We start from the raw sequence: 12,045 nt of genomic DNA, 5'->3' as shown, positions 1-12,045 counted from the left end.
GCACATATTGACAATACATACTGAAACTGTATTTATCTATTTATTTATTTTTATAAAGCACAGTGGCATGGGCTTGGTTTTGATAACATTTTACAGAAACTGCCTAACATTTCGGTAAGAAAGACCTTGCAGGCATTTCAGTGTTGTTTCTATTAATGTATTAGAAGACTGCGTGCAAAATGTGTCAAAACCATAAAAGCAAAACTTAACCTTTCCTGAAATGTCTGAATGAACAATATTTCAGAGATTAAAATATTACAAAATATAAACTCAATGCCACTTACTTAATTACAAAATTTGGCACTTTGCTGGCTTTGAAGACTTGGCAAGAGCTGTGGGCCTCAAGTTTTAGGAGGCATTTGTGGTTAAATATTGGAGAGCTGACTCACTACTTAAACAGTTTCAAGCCAGGCATCCTTTTCAAGAATTATGCTAGATTCTCTCTTCATCTTAGACCCCATTACTTGACTGACTTGTTGTAGCCCTTGCCTTTCTCCTTGATCCTATACCCAAAAAGCTTTTACATAACACAGAAAACTTTAAAATGCTTAAAACTTCAGTTTCGTGTCTTCAGTTTCATTGTAAAAATGATGCTTTTTGTATAAGCTGTTCCTCAGAGGACATTTTTAAAGCGATTGAGAATTTCCAAGAATAAAATAATTTAGTAGTGCTTGCTTATTTAACCTAATGTCGCGGTTTGGAGTTTGATGTTCTGGCTGTTTCTTTTAAAAGGATGTAGTTAATCTGGCAGACATTCACAGAAAACAATATGGTGGTGTGTATCTGGAGAAATTGTTTTAGTAAGAAATTGAAAAATATTTACATGTGTGTAAGTTGTTTTAAAAACGATACCAAGTAAAATATAAGTCTTGTTTCCCTGGAAGTTTAGAGTAAGAGGAACGTTTTTTGGAGAGCGATTAAAGAATAGAATAAGGAACGTTGTCCCACATCCTCAGAAAGATTAATGGGGATGGTGGAGCAAACAGCTTGTGTGCTCCTGTTCAAGGTGCATGTTCATTAAAGACCTAGAGTTTCCAAAATGTGCTGAGCTGAAGATTTGAAACTCCATTTAATGCTCTGTGTGTGTGTATATGTATATATATGTTTATGAACCTATTGAATGGAACAGTTGTGTCAACCTAATACTTGGATGAAATGTGTCTTTTATATTGCCTTAGGATAGGCCAAAATAGGGGGTGCCACACCCCAGGATGATAAGAGAATGCGGGTCTTAAAATGTCAGGTTAGAGCGAAGTGGAGAGGTGTGGGATCAGTGTCACATAAATCAGTCTTAAACGTCATAAAGTATTCCAGTGTTGGCATGGCATCGCTGCCTGCTGCAGTTCTCTCTGCTCATCTAACTCAGCTGTTTGAGTTGGTCTTTAATCTTCAGTCCTACTGTAATTGTGGCGAATACAAGAGCTTCTCTGTCAGAAGGAGCATGGTTTTTTTTAAAGGAATTTCTGATGAACAGTGTTCCAACAAATGTTTAACTAACTTACCTAAATTTGAGCTTTTTGCTAAAATGATCACTTCTAAGGAGACCCAGAGAGAATAAATTTAATACTAACATGCCATTTCAAAAATTTTACGTGACTCTTCAATTGGGTATTTTTATTGGGTATTTTTGTATAGCACCAAGACCGAAGTGGGGTGAAGTAAAAAGGGGGAAGAAGTAAAAAGTTGCTGACCACTTTGAATCCAAATATACTGAAACATATACAGCAAACCAGCTTGAGTCCTGAGGATCTGGGTGTTAAAAAGGAGGAGTAAGAAAAGCAAAGGGAGCCTCCCGTGAGTTTGAGGAGCAGGCGGCTGGCAGGGGCAGGAGGTGCTGGTGGAGGAACGCTGCTGAGACGGGCGAGTTCGGCGCGATCCTGCATCAGCCTCCTTGCCGCCTGTTCAAATAGGGCTCCGAGGGCGGCGCGCCGAAACAGCAAGCTTGTGTGCTGGAGCTTGTGTGTGGTTGCAATAATGTTGTTTTCACAGGAGCCAGAAGGCTTTACAGTTTAGCTTGGGTTTTGCCAGTTTTGTGTTTTGGTTTTGCATTTGTTGGTTTGTTTTTTTTTTTTTTTAACACACACACACACACGCGCGCATACACACCCCCAAAGGGCTAAAGAGAGAAAACCAGCATACACTTATTACTGTGTTTTAACCATAAGTCTGACAACATGCTCATTTAATAAAAATCTCAAGGTAAAACTCCACCTGTTAGCATAAGTGAAGTTAGAAACTAGATTCTGCAACTTCACCTCTACCATTCATACTTTGTTTTCCATAATTGCAGCCAGCAGCGCCAAACTCTTTCTCAGCATGTTTAGTTTCTTCTTGGATCTCCTTTCTCCTTCACTGTCGTTTTTAACTCTGTTATGGTTTGTTAGCACTGCTGCTTTTTCATCCTTCTACTACTGAGGCACCTTCAATATTCATTTTCTTAGTAATCATTGCCAAGTGGATGAAGGGCAAGGATTATGTCTGACCTTAGTTCAGCTTGCTTTACTACTAAAATGCCATCTCCCCAAAATACATTCGCTGTTTGGGGGTGAATCGTTACGTTGTTGTTTGTCAGATTGTGCAAGGTAAGGGCCTTCCAGGACACCTGAAAGGAGTTGGTTTGAAGGATGGCCACATGCATGGGCAGGCAAGGAGTTCTGTGCCCTTTCTTTTGCTGTATTTCTTCTTCCCTTCATCCTGTTCTGCTGAACACTCGTATCCCTTTAAACCCCTGTGTTTCCATGGGACAACATTCCAGCTCTGGCACCTCTTACGTCTTTCTGTCTCCAAACATTAAAGTGAATTAGTCAGTCTTTGCTGATGTACCAAAATCTTTTATTTTTTTTCCAACTAATTATAAAGCGAAGAGGTCCTTTTTGTGACCATTGGGGGAACGAGGCCCTTGGAGCTGACCACACTCAGTAATTACTAGTTCAGGGCAAATGCTTTATTTTGGTGCTACATCTCTTATGTGCATGTGAGGTCTGGTACGTGGGAGTCCCATGTTCCAGAAACCTAAGTTTTGTTTTCCAATTCAAAGAACTTGGCTTCATGGTAGCGAAGATACACTAGCCAAAATAAATAGAAGGTCAAAGCATGGGCTATTTTAAGTCCTAAGTAGGATACCAGAATTCTTAAATCATATAGAATTTGCCACCATGGATTACATCATGACTCTGAAGACGCAGGATTTGCCACATCAGATGAGTAGGTTATCCATTTAATCCGTTGTATTAGCCAGTTACGAAATAGTGTTCGGCTACCAGCAAAACTAAAAGGACTGACTGCACTATCATTTCAGCCGCCTTCACCTGTATTCTAGAAGGAATGACATGGCAATAAAACAACCATTATTTTACTCAGTAACATTTTTCTTGCATGGTAAGTTGGTTCCTCTGTTTATTAGTCTGTTTGCTGTTTCAAATGCCTGTAGGACTTCCACTTTCATCCAAAATTTTTTTTTGTGCAGAAAAATTAAAGCTGCTTTGCTGTAGTGACAACTCTGGTTAATGAGCAGAGGATGTAATGAGTTACTTAGAAATTATGTATATATAACCTGAAATGCTGAGGTTTATACTCTCAGTTTGTACTTAATCTCTGAGGTGACAGTATCCAGGGGAGGTTTTTCCATGCTGTAGAATAACCATTAGCATCAAGAGTGCTCAAAAACTTTGAGCTGAGAAAATTACTTATCATAATGTATCCGTAGGGATTTGGCTGTGCTTTCTTCAAATATTTCCCATTGTGAGAGTTTAAAAGAGGAGAAAGATGTACTGGAATGAGCTTCAGGGAGGGGCAGGTTCTATGCTGTGTGGCTCATCATAGGGCAAACCGAAAAACAGAAAACAGAAGTTAAATGGAGTTGCTAGCATTCGAAGGAATCAAGTATGTAAGCTTCAGGTTCTGTCACAGGCAGATTTTGGGCTGGTAAAGGCAATGGAAGTTTTGCCATTGTTTGGGGTGAATTTTTAAATAGAGGATTTAATCCACAATTCATGCAGTAACTCTTAAAGCATGTTTTGCTTTTAACATATTATGTCCTCAGTATCCTGAGCAAAATAGGTTGCTTTATAAATTGCATCCCATCCTTGCTGCTTAGATTTTTGCAAAGTGAAAATTCACTGTTAAATCTAAATGCACCAGCTAAAATCAAATATCAAGAAATATTTAACATTGTATGCAAAGGTGGAAATAATGAAATATGAAGTATTGAAAGATGTCAAATTTGAAGTAAATCACTTTATATTCAGTATCATTCTGTAAAAAGGTGAGAGAGGAATAAAAAATGTGTCTGTAAGAGGGAAAATCTTGAAATGTGATGGGTCTGTTCCTGCACAAAGTATTTTAAGTGTTATCTCTCTTAAGTAATAGTTTTGAGGAGAATTGTGTTTGTTTTTAAGGAGTTTTGTAAGAGATGACAACATTAACATGCTTGGAGGAAAGGAGAAGGGGGAGTTTTACTTAATACTAAGCAATTTGTGAATACTTTTGTACAAATACAAATAATTTCCCATTGTCAGCACATCTGATAATTCTTGAACTCCAAGGCATCAGGAGAAAGAGCCCTTTCTGGGCTTGGGACAATCCTTTGTGGAGAGCTAATTCTACCTTTAAGCTGCAGATACAGCAGCCTTCGTGTCTCTTAACAGAGACTTTATGGGTTTTCAGAAAAAAAAAAATATTTTGTTGTCTCCCACTTGCGTCTGTAGTTTGTAATTTGAGGTACATTCTCTTACCTGAAAGGAGGTTAAGGAGGGGCACACTCAAGTTCTCCCATTTCAAACAGGCTCATACAACGGAAGTCAAGGAACAAAAAACCTGCTCGTAGCTTCCCTGTGCTACAGTTAATATCGAGAGATTCAGCTATGTTGCAGGAAAATATGGCTCCAATCTGACATACAGTTTAGGTCCACAACAAGGCAATTCTGAAGGCTTCAGGAAGGCTTTCCAGGAACCTTCTGATTTTCCTAGGAGGTCTGGTCCCCCCTAGTGCTCTTAGGGCCATCAAACAGAAGGACGAAATTTGGCTCTCAGCCAAATGTGCATCACTTCACACGAGTTGTTCTTTCTGCAAAGTGACGGTTTCTGTGAAAGGTATTATTTTTGTTAGGTATTAAGTAAACTTCTGTATTTCTATTGTGTGGGCTGTTGCCACTTGTTCTTGCGATGAGAATGCTTCATGACGAGAAGTGCCCAACACTGATGACTCTAGGATGGAGAGTAGTGTGCAAGTTAAAAACTTCTTCTTTTGTGGTAAAGTGTCTTTTACATGGTAGATGTAAATTGAAATGGCACAATCTGAATTTGAAATAGCTTGTAAAGTCCGTTCTTTCAAAGTTTTAAGAACTTAGGAAGAAAACATGCTAGCCACTTTTAAATTTTCTTGCTTCCACAAATGCTGGTTTCAGCAGAATATGTATTTTTTTTTAAGTAACAGTTGTCTTTTCATACATGTATCTAATGTTCCCAAAAACTTAACTTTTAAAGAGGACCCGAAATGGGGAGGAAAAGAAATGGTTAGTCTCCTGCTGTGTCACTGTTATGATCAGGTAACATTAAATTGAAAAGAGCTACTAAACAAAACTCTGCAGCTAAAAGAACAATTTGAAAAAGTGAACATGAAAATATCGGAGAACTTGGTTTTTTAAAAATAAATACATGCTTGTCATGCTGACTGTCTTCCCACTAGACAGCAACTTGAATTTATGTCACAGAAGGCAGCTATGATATTGAAATCTTCCTAACCTTGGTACAGATGACAACCACTACATTGTCTGTTCCCTCCACTCTTCTCCCAAGTATTAGGCTTTTCCCTTTAAAAAACTGGATTTCTCCTGAAGCTGTCAAGTACAATTCATTTCCATCTTTTTATTTGTTTGTTTACTTGATTGATATGAGCATTAACTATGAAGTTAAGAAAGGAGCAGGTATTGACGCCATTCATATAACTTGCATTTAAAGAGTGTGTTAATAAAACTTGAAATTGAATATAGTCTTTTTGATCCTTCTTTGATAGTAAATAGCTGGAAGAACGCAATTCTGTAGTTCTGAAATACTCAAATAGTATACTATTTGAAATACTCAAATATTTTCAGCTGAAAAAAAATATCTTAAATGGACTTAATTTTTTGTAATGATTGATTTCAGTGTTGGTATAAAACATGGTGGCTAATAACATATTTCAAATTTAGGTAAACCATGGCTAACCCTTTATGGTTATGGAATCCATTTTGAGAAATGTCTAAACTATGAAGGTTACATCCTTGTTTTGTTCCTGAAGAAAAAAGAAATATGAAGTGCCAGGCAGTTTCAAGTTTTAAAAATATTTAACAATTTGAAAAATGTTATTCTACTCACGGTGCTAAATAGAATTATTTAAAGAAATTAATGAAGAAGGTGAAATACTCCTGATTTTGATTTATCCATGTGTCAATGCGTTTGCAATTTTAATATACTTCACAGCATTTCTGTTGGCTTGGTTTTTATTATAACTGCTTTATTATCCACAGAAACTGGTGTTACTTGTAGAGGGTTTGATAATACTTCTCTTTACCTTTTAAAGCAAATATTTTAAATACAAGTAGGAAATAAAAGTGCAGAGGAGTTCGATGTTCTAGCGGTTGGGATTATGTCTTTCTCCCTCACCCCAACAGCATAGGCCGTACAAGAAACAGTCTTTGAAAATGGTTGATGCTGACACTTTAAAAGTAGATGTAGTCTTCTACATTGGGCGATTTAGAATGTAATAGGCAGAAATGACAGTGTAAGTATGTGTTTATATCACTTAGCTGGGATCAAAATATTATTGAGTGCTTGATAATATGTGAACGAATAGGTTCAAGTGTTTGTCAGCCTGAGTGCTAACAGCCTGTACACAGGCACCTTTCTCCAGTTATTCAATTGTATTTATTGGGCTTTCTACATGTTAAAATTTCTGAAGGAGGGAAAAGCCCATGTCATCTTTTCTTATTATTTATTTATTTTTAAACTGCAATTTTGTGGTATCAAAAACCTTAAAATTATGTTGATGCACTGTAGTTATGTTTTGTGCTCTCTACTTGTAGGCCTAAGAGCAAGACATAGAGAGGATGTAGCACTGTGGCAGCTGGTGGTTTGCAATGCCACTTTTTCATTTGAAAATAATATGTGCAAAAGATTGGCTTACAGACAAGGCACCTTTTGCTTCTCCCGACCTCTTCTGAGGCGTGCTATCATTTGGGGCTTTTCCTTCCCTGGTTTTTAAAAGGTGTGTGCTAGGAATTAATGCGTACAGAAAATATCCCTCAAAGTTAATGTTTGATTTTGCAACAAGAGCATGCAGAACTAAATTAATGCCAGTATTTAGATCAGCTTTGCAACCGTGAGCTGACTTTAATGGGGTGACCAGTTATCATGTGCAAAAGAAGTACAATTGCAGCTTGTCCATGTGGCCTTTCTTACACAAGGGGAAAGCATCTCTTGTTCAGACCGTTTCCAACCTGGGGAAAATGGAGAATTGCAAATGTTGGAATTTCTGTAAGCTTTTGAGTGTGACTCTTTTTTTTTAAAAGAGCATCTGCTGTGTTTGCACACAGTCAAGATCCTTGACTTTTGATATTAGCATAATTTGTCGCCACTGCTTAGTCTATGACGGAAAGAGATATGTTTTACTTTACAAAGCCATGTAATAAATCTCAGTGAAGTTATGGCAGTTCCTAACTTTCACGCCTGTTAACAAGGTTTAGATAAGGGCTGGTCCTGGTTTGTCTTGCCTGGGATTTTTACCTTGCAGTGTCAGGGAGAAGCAGAAAATACTCTTTGTCCCCTTCCCCTCCTTGCATGACTGCATCCAGCCACCACTGATGCTTCACGAACGGGAAATTACAGCTCCTAAATTTGACATTTTAGAAATAACTGGAAAGATTAACACTTAGGGTTGTGACTGTGAAAATGTCTACTTCTGCTTGTATGTTTAAGTTTGGGTAAATATTTTGCAATCTGGGAAGATTTAAGAAAATCCCAAACAGAGTAAATCGCCAACTTGTAACTGGAAACAACTGGTTGGAGAATTTTATTATTGCTTTACATTTAAAAGAAGTTAGGTGCTGTAAATTTATATGCTTTCTTTTATCCCTTAAAACTCTGTTTAGATGAATTAAGAAACATCCTTAGGTAACTGAAACAGGCTAGTCTGCTTTAGGTAGCCAAACCATATGAAGGCTTTAAAACTTTACTAGAAAAATATCAGGGTAAATACCAGTGCAAACACACCTGCATTAGTGTAACTTGCCTGTGAAAATTTTTAATTTTATTATTTTTCTAACGAGTATCTAAGATTCCACGAGAGTGGGTGGGTCAGACTTTCTGCTCCCTGTCCTCCCATCCCGATGATTTTAGTAGTTAATTTGGTAAACTAAGTAAATCTCAGTACTTAGTGAAGGGGCTAAGCTTTCTAAAAACTGAGCAGAGGTGCCTAAGGCTGGGATTCTGTCCCCCACTGGCTCTGGCACTTGCTAGACTCTCTGCTGAGCTGGGGTGGTGTACTAAGCCAACAAAAACCTAACCTGACCAAAAAACATAGTTAAATAATGCCAGGTAGATTGGGTAGGGCCATCATAGAACCAGAGCCTGTGCAGATGGATAGATCTTGAATACAACTGTGTACAATTTTGTCCTAGATCAAGAAAGCTTTTGGCTAAAGGGCAAGTAAATAAATTACAGGAAGGGTGTGTGACTTGCAGCAAGTTCCTGATACTAAATACCATTTATGCACAGCAGAGAATGTTTATGTTTAGTATGTGTATACAAATATACCTATCTATCAAGCAGTTCAATAAGTTTATCCTTCTGTAGCTTTGTGAAATCTAGATTTTAGTTTCAAGTTAAATACAAGTTGTTAATTATTTCCTTTTTTAATGTCTTATGACAGTGCGCTCAAAAACTTATGTGACATCCATGTCATCCTTTTAGGTTAACCAGAATGGCTTTATTGGGTCAGACTTGAAGTACTGGTTTGTACAGTCTCCTCTTTCTGACAGTAAAGAGTAAATTCTGACAGCCAATAGTAAATCTATAGGGAAGGGAATAGTAAGAAGGAGCATTTTATGCTCATTCCCTAAGACCCTTCTAAATATCTGCAGCTTGGAGACTTTTTGAGCCAGATGTAACACCCATGAGTTTAAAAGCCCTTCATGGAGCTTGCATTTGTCCAATTACTTCCTGAATCTTTAAATTTTTGGAACTTGTTCCCACAAGATGTAGGTCACAAAGTTTAACTACATACTATGTGTAAAAAGTACTTCTGTGTAGTTTTTTTGAACTTGCCCCTTAATAATATCAACTGCTGCTCCCTCATGCTTGCATTTGGAAAATTGTTGTGCTTTATTTATCTTCTCCATGTCACCTATACTTCTATACTCATCTTTTCTGTCCTGTGTGGTCCGTTTTTACAGGCTGAGCCGTCCAAGTAGCATATTTCTGGTTTTGCGCTGCCTTTTTTTTGATGGGGGAGGCACGATTGCATACATTGCTATGTCTGTGGGTGCACTGTGGATTCATACAATAGAACTGAATTTGTGTTTTGGCTCTTTTGGTTCTTTCTGAGCAATTCTGTTTTGTTTGCTTTATGATAGCTTTTGAGCTAGTGTTTTCATTGAACTGCATGACTACATGAGTGATCTTTCCTAACAGATGGAGCTCTTCTGCTAGGTGTGTTATTTTGTATTTACCAGTATTGAATTTCTGCTGTTCCCTTGCACGTTACCTCCACAGTAGTGGTGGAGTGGTAAGAGTGCTCTGCAGCTGTTATCATGATGCCTAGGACCTGGGATGAGTTTGGGACTATGTTACGTTTGATACTATGCAAAAAAAGTAGAGTGCTTTGGGTTCCCAAAACGCTTTTAATCCAGGCGTAAGGCAGAGTACAGCAGATGAATACAAAGAATTGCAGCAGTATGGATAAGCAGAGCTGCAGTGGTCTTAAACAAGTTTGCATAGACATTCCAAGAGGCTGATAAGAAAGGCTAATAATAAAGTATTTTTCTGAGAATTTAGCCCTTCTCTTGAGTTCAAGAAGCAGCGTCAAAGGAAACATCAAGTGCTCATTTGGCAATTTTACAAACAGGGGATGGAGGCTGCCAACTGTTAGCCTGATGGAAGCAGCAGTTGAGTTTTCGGTGTTAAATGTGAGTGGATAGTCAGTATGAGAGTAATCTGGAGGGCGGGGGAAGTGAAAGCAAGCAATTTATGGTTAATGTCATGGAGCAAGAATCATGAGGGAAGTAGAGAAAGGGCAATGTGTTAGCCATACAAGTCAGCATTTGTATATGTTCAGTAGGATAAGCAAGAGGGAGTTAAGCAGAGTAAGTTGTATGTGTTCTTCTGCTTGTCTGCTGTGGTTTGGTTCGGTATGTGCTAAGGATAATGGGAGCTTTGCGTCTGTCGTTTCCACACACCAAATTGGGTAAAGAGTGAGTGGAGAAATGAGTGAAGTCCCCGGTGTGACAGGCTACATGGCAGAAAGGGACACCAGCTTATTTTCTTACGAGTAGGCACTGAAGTGATGGGGAAGCTCTAATAGATCAGTCTCTCTTCTAAAACTCCATTCAAGATGTAGCCTAGCCATGAAGATCTCACTTGGCATAATACTGCCAAAAAAAAAGAAAGTATTTTTGTTAGTTTACTACCTGGAATTACAAAACCAAGAAAAATTATGTTTTTATGTGCTCTTCTAGTTCTAGGTCAAATGATTAGTTCTGTGACAAGACAGCATGACACTTTGAGTATGACAGAAGCCCTGATGCTGCAGGAAAGGCTGGGAATATTAATGGCCAAATCTAGGTGAGTGATTTTTAATTCTGCCAGTTCCCTAGCTGTTTCATTTCTTCCTTGTAGCCTTGGTTCACATCTCTCCTTTGAAGCGGCATTGCAGTTCTTGGTTTTCTGAAGTATTAACATTAAAATATAGTGGAGACAAAATAACAAGCTTGTATGATTATTGATTACATATCCTTTCTTTGTCATTTCTGAGATACAGTGGCTATACTTCATACATCTTCATATACTACAGCTTTCTACTTGCAACTCTAGTGATTTTTCCCAAACTACTTTGCAGTTAAGGTTTTTTTTAATTATTATTTTTTAAGTTTGTAGGCATCTGCCTCCAACAGATTTGATCAGTTATTTTATGCTGAATGCAAAGGAAGTCATGATACTATAACAGCATGTTGCTCTCTAGTTCTGTTTCCACTTTGTTTGGGGAGGTCTACAACTGTGCTTTATTAAGTGCAAGCATCTGTTCTTGAAGGCCGCTAGAAGCGTCTGCAGCTAGACTACTATATGGACCACAGCCTGAAAGTGTTTGCTGCAAACTTATATATTCATTGTTAATCTGCATTACAGCTATTGTTACCTGTTGCTCTTTTTAGCAGTGGATTCTCAGAATAAATAGGGTAGCATCAGTAGGCTAACAAGACCAACATCTGAACATTACTGTAGTGAGGCATTGTGGGGTGCCAGGCTAGGAAATTAGTAATAAGTTTTATTACCTGTATCTCCCTTTCTAAACAAAAAGAGCAGAATTTATAAGCAAAAAAAATTTATACAGATTTATACAGTCTCTAGGGTAGCAGTATCTCTTTTGAGTGGCTTTTCTGGTCAAGAAGAGGGGAGGAGTTAGCTGCTCTTCATTGTATTCCTTGCACCTTATTTCTTGGCAGACTGAAGTGCTACTTGGATACTTCTGCCGCATGCTAATACAAATGCCTGTCTAGAAAGCAAGTCCTGGTTTTCTTAAGGTGACGTCAGATATTTTCCCCCTTTAGTCAGGACAAGTTACCAACCAGTTTTGTCTTCCTTCTTTGCGATTCCTAATATCATATCTCTTGTTGCCTTAGTAGCTGTCTTCCAGGATTTTGCCTCACTTCTCATTTGTGTAGTGGAAATTTTAGTTCTTATCCAATATAAAGACGATGTAAATGGGTTAAGTTTTCTTTTATCTGACTTCCGTGTATTTAAGAAACATGAGACTTACAACCCTCTGCAAGGTGGTAGAAGGAGGAGAAACAAGTT

General features: G+C 38.0%; 1 protein-coding gene across 2 annotated transcripts in view; it reads left to right on the top strand.

The window, feature by feature from the left end:
• FRS2 (fibroblast growth factor receptor substrate 2) overlaps nt 1-12,045 on the top strand; it is a 58,547-nt gene that overhangs the window by 27,811 nt on the left and 18,691 nt on the right. Inside the window, exon 2 of one of the 2 annotated variants that reach the window (XM_054206423.1) lies at nt 10,710-10,815. The exons of the other annotated variant lie outside the window; for it this stretch is intronic. The gene's annotated coding sequence lies outside the window, so the exon portion shown is untranslated. The remainder of the gene's footprint in view (nt 1-10,709; nt 10,816-12,045) is intronic. 2 annotated transcript variants of the gene reach the window in all.

Source organism: Rissa tridactyla, chromosome 1, assembly GCF_028500815.1.
Source record: "Rissa tridactyla isolate bRisTri1 chromosome 1, bRisTri1.patW.cur.20221130, whole genome shotgun sequence".
Lineage (NCBI taxonomy): Eukaryota > Metazoa > Chordata > Aves > Charadriiformes > Laridae > Rissa > Rissa tridactyla.
The sequence above is the reverse complement of the archived record's forward strand: the minus strand, read 5'-3'. Positions and strand labels throughout refer to the sequence as shown.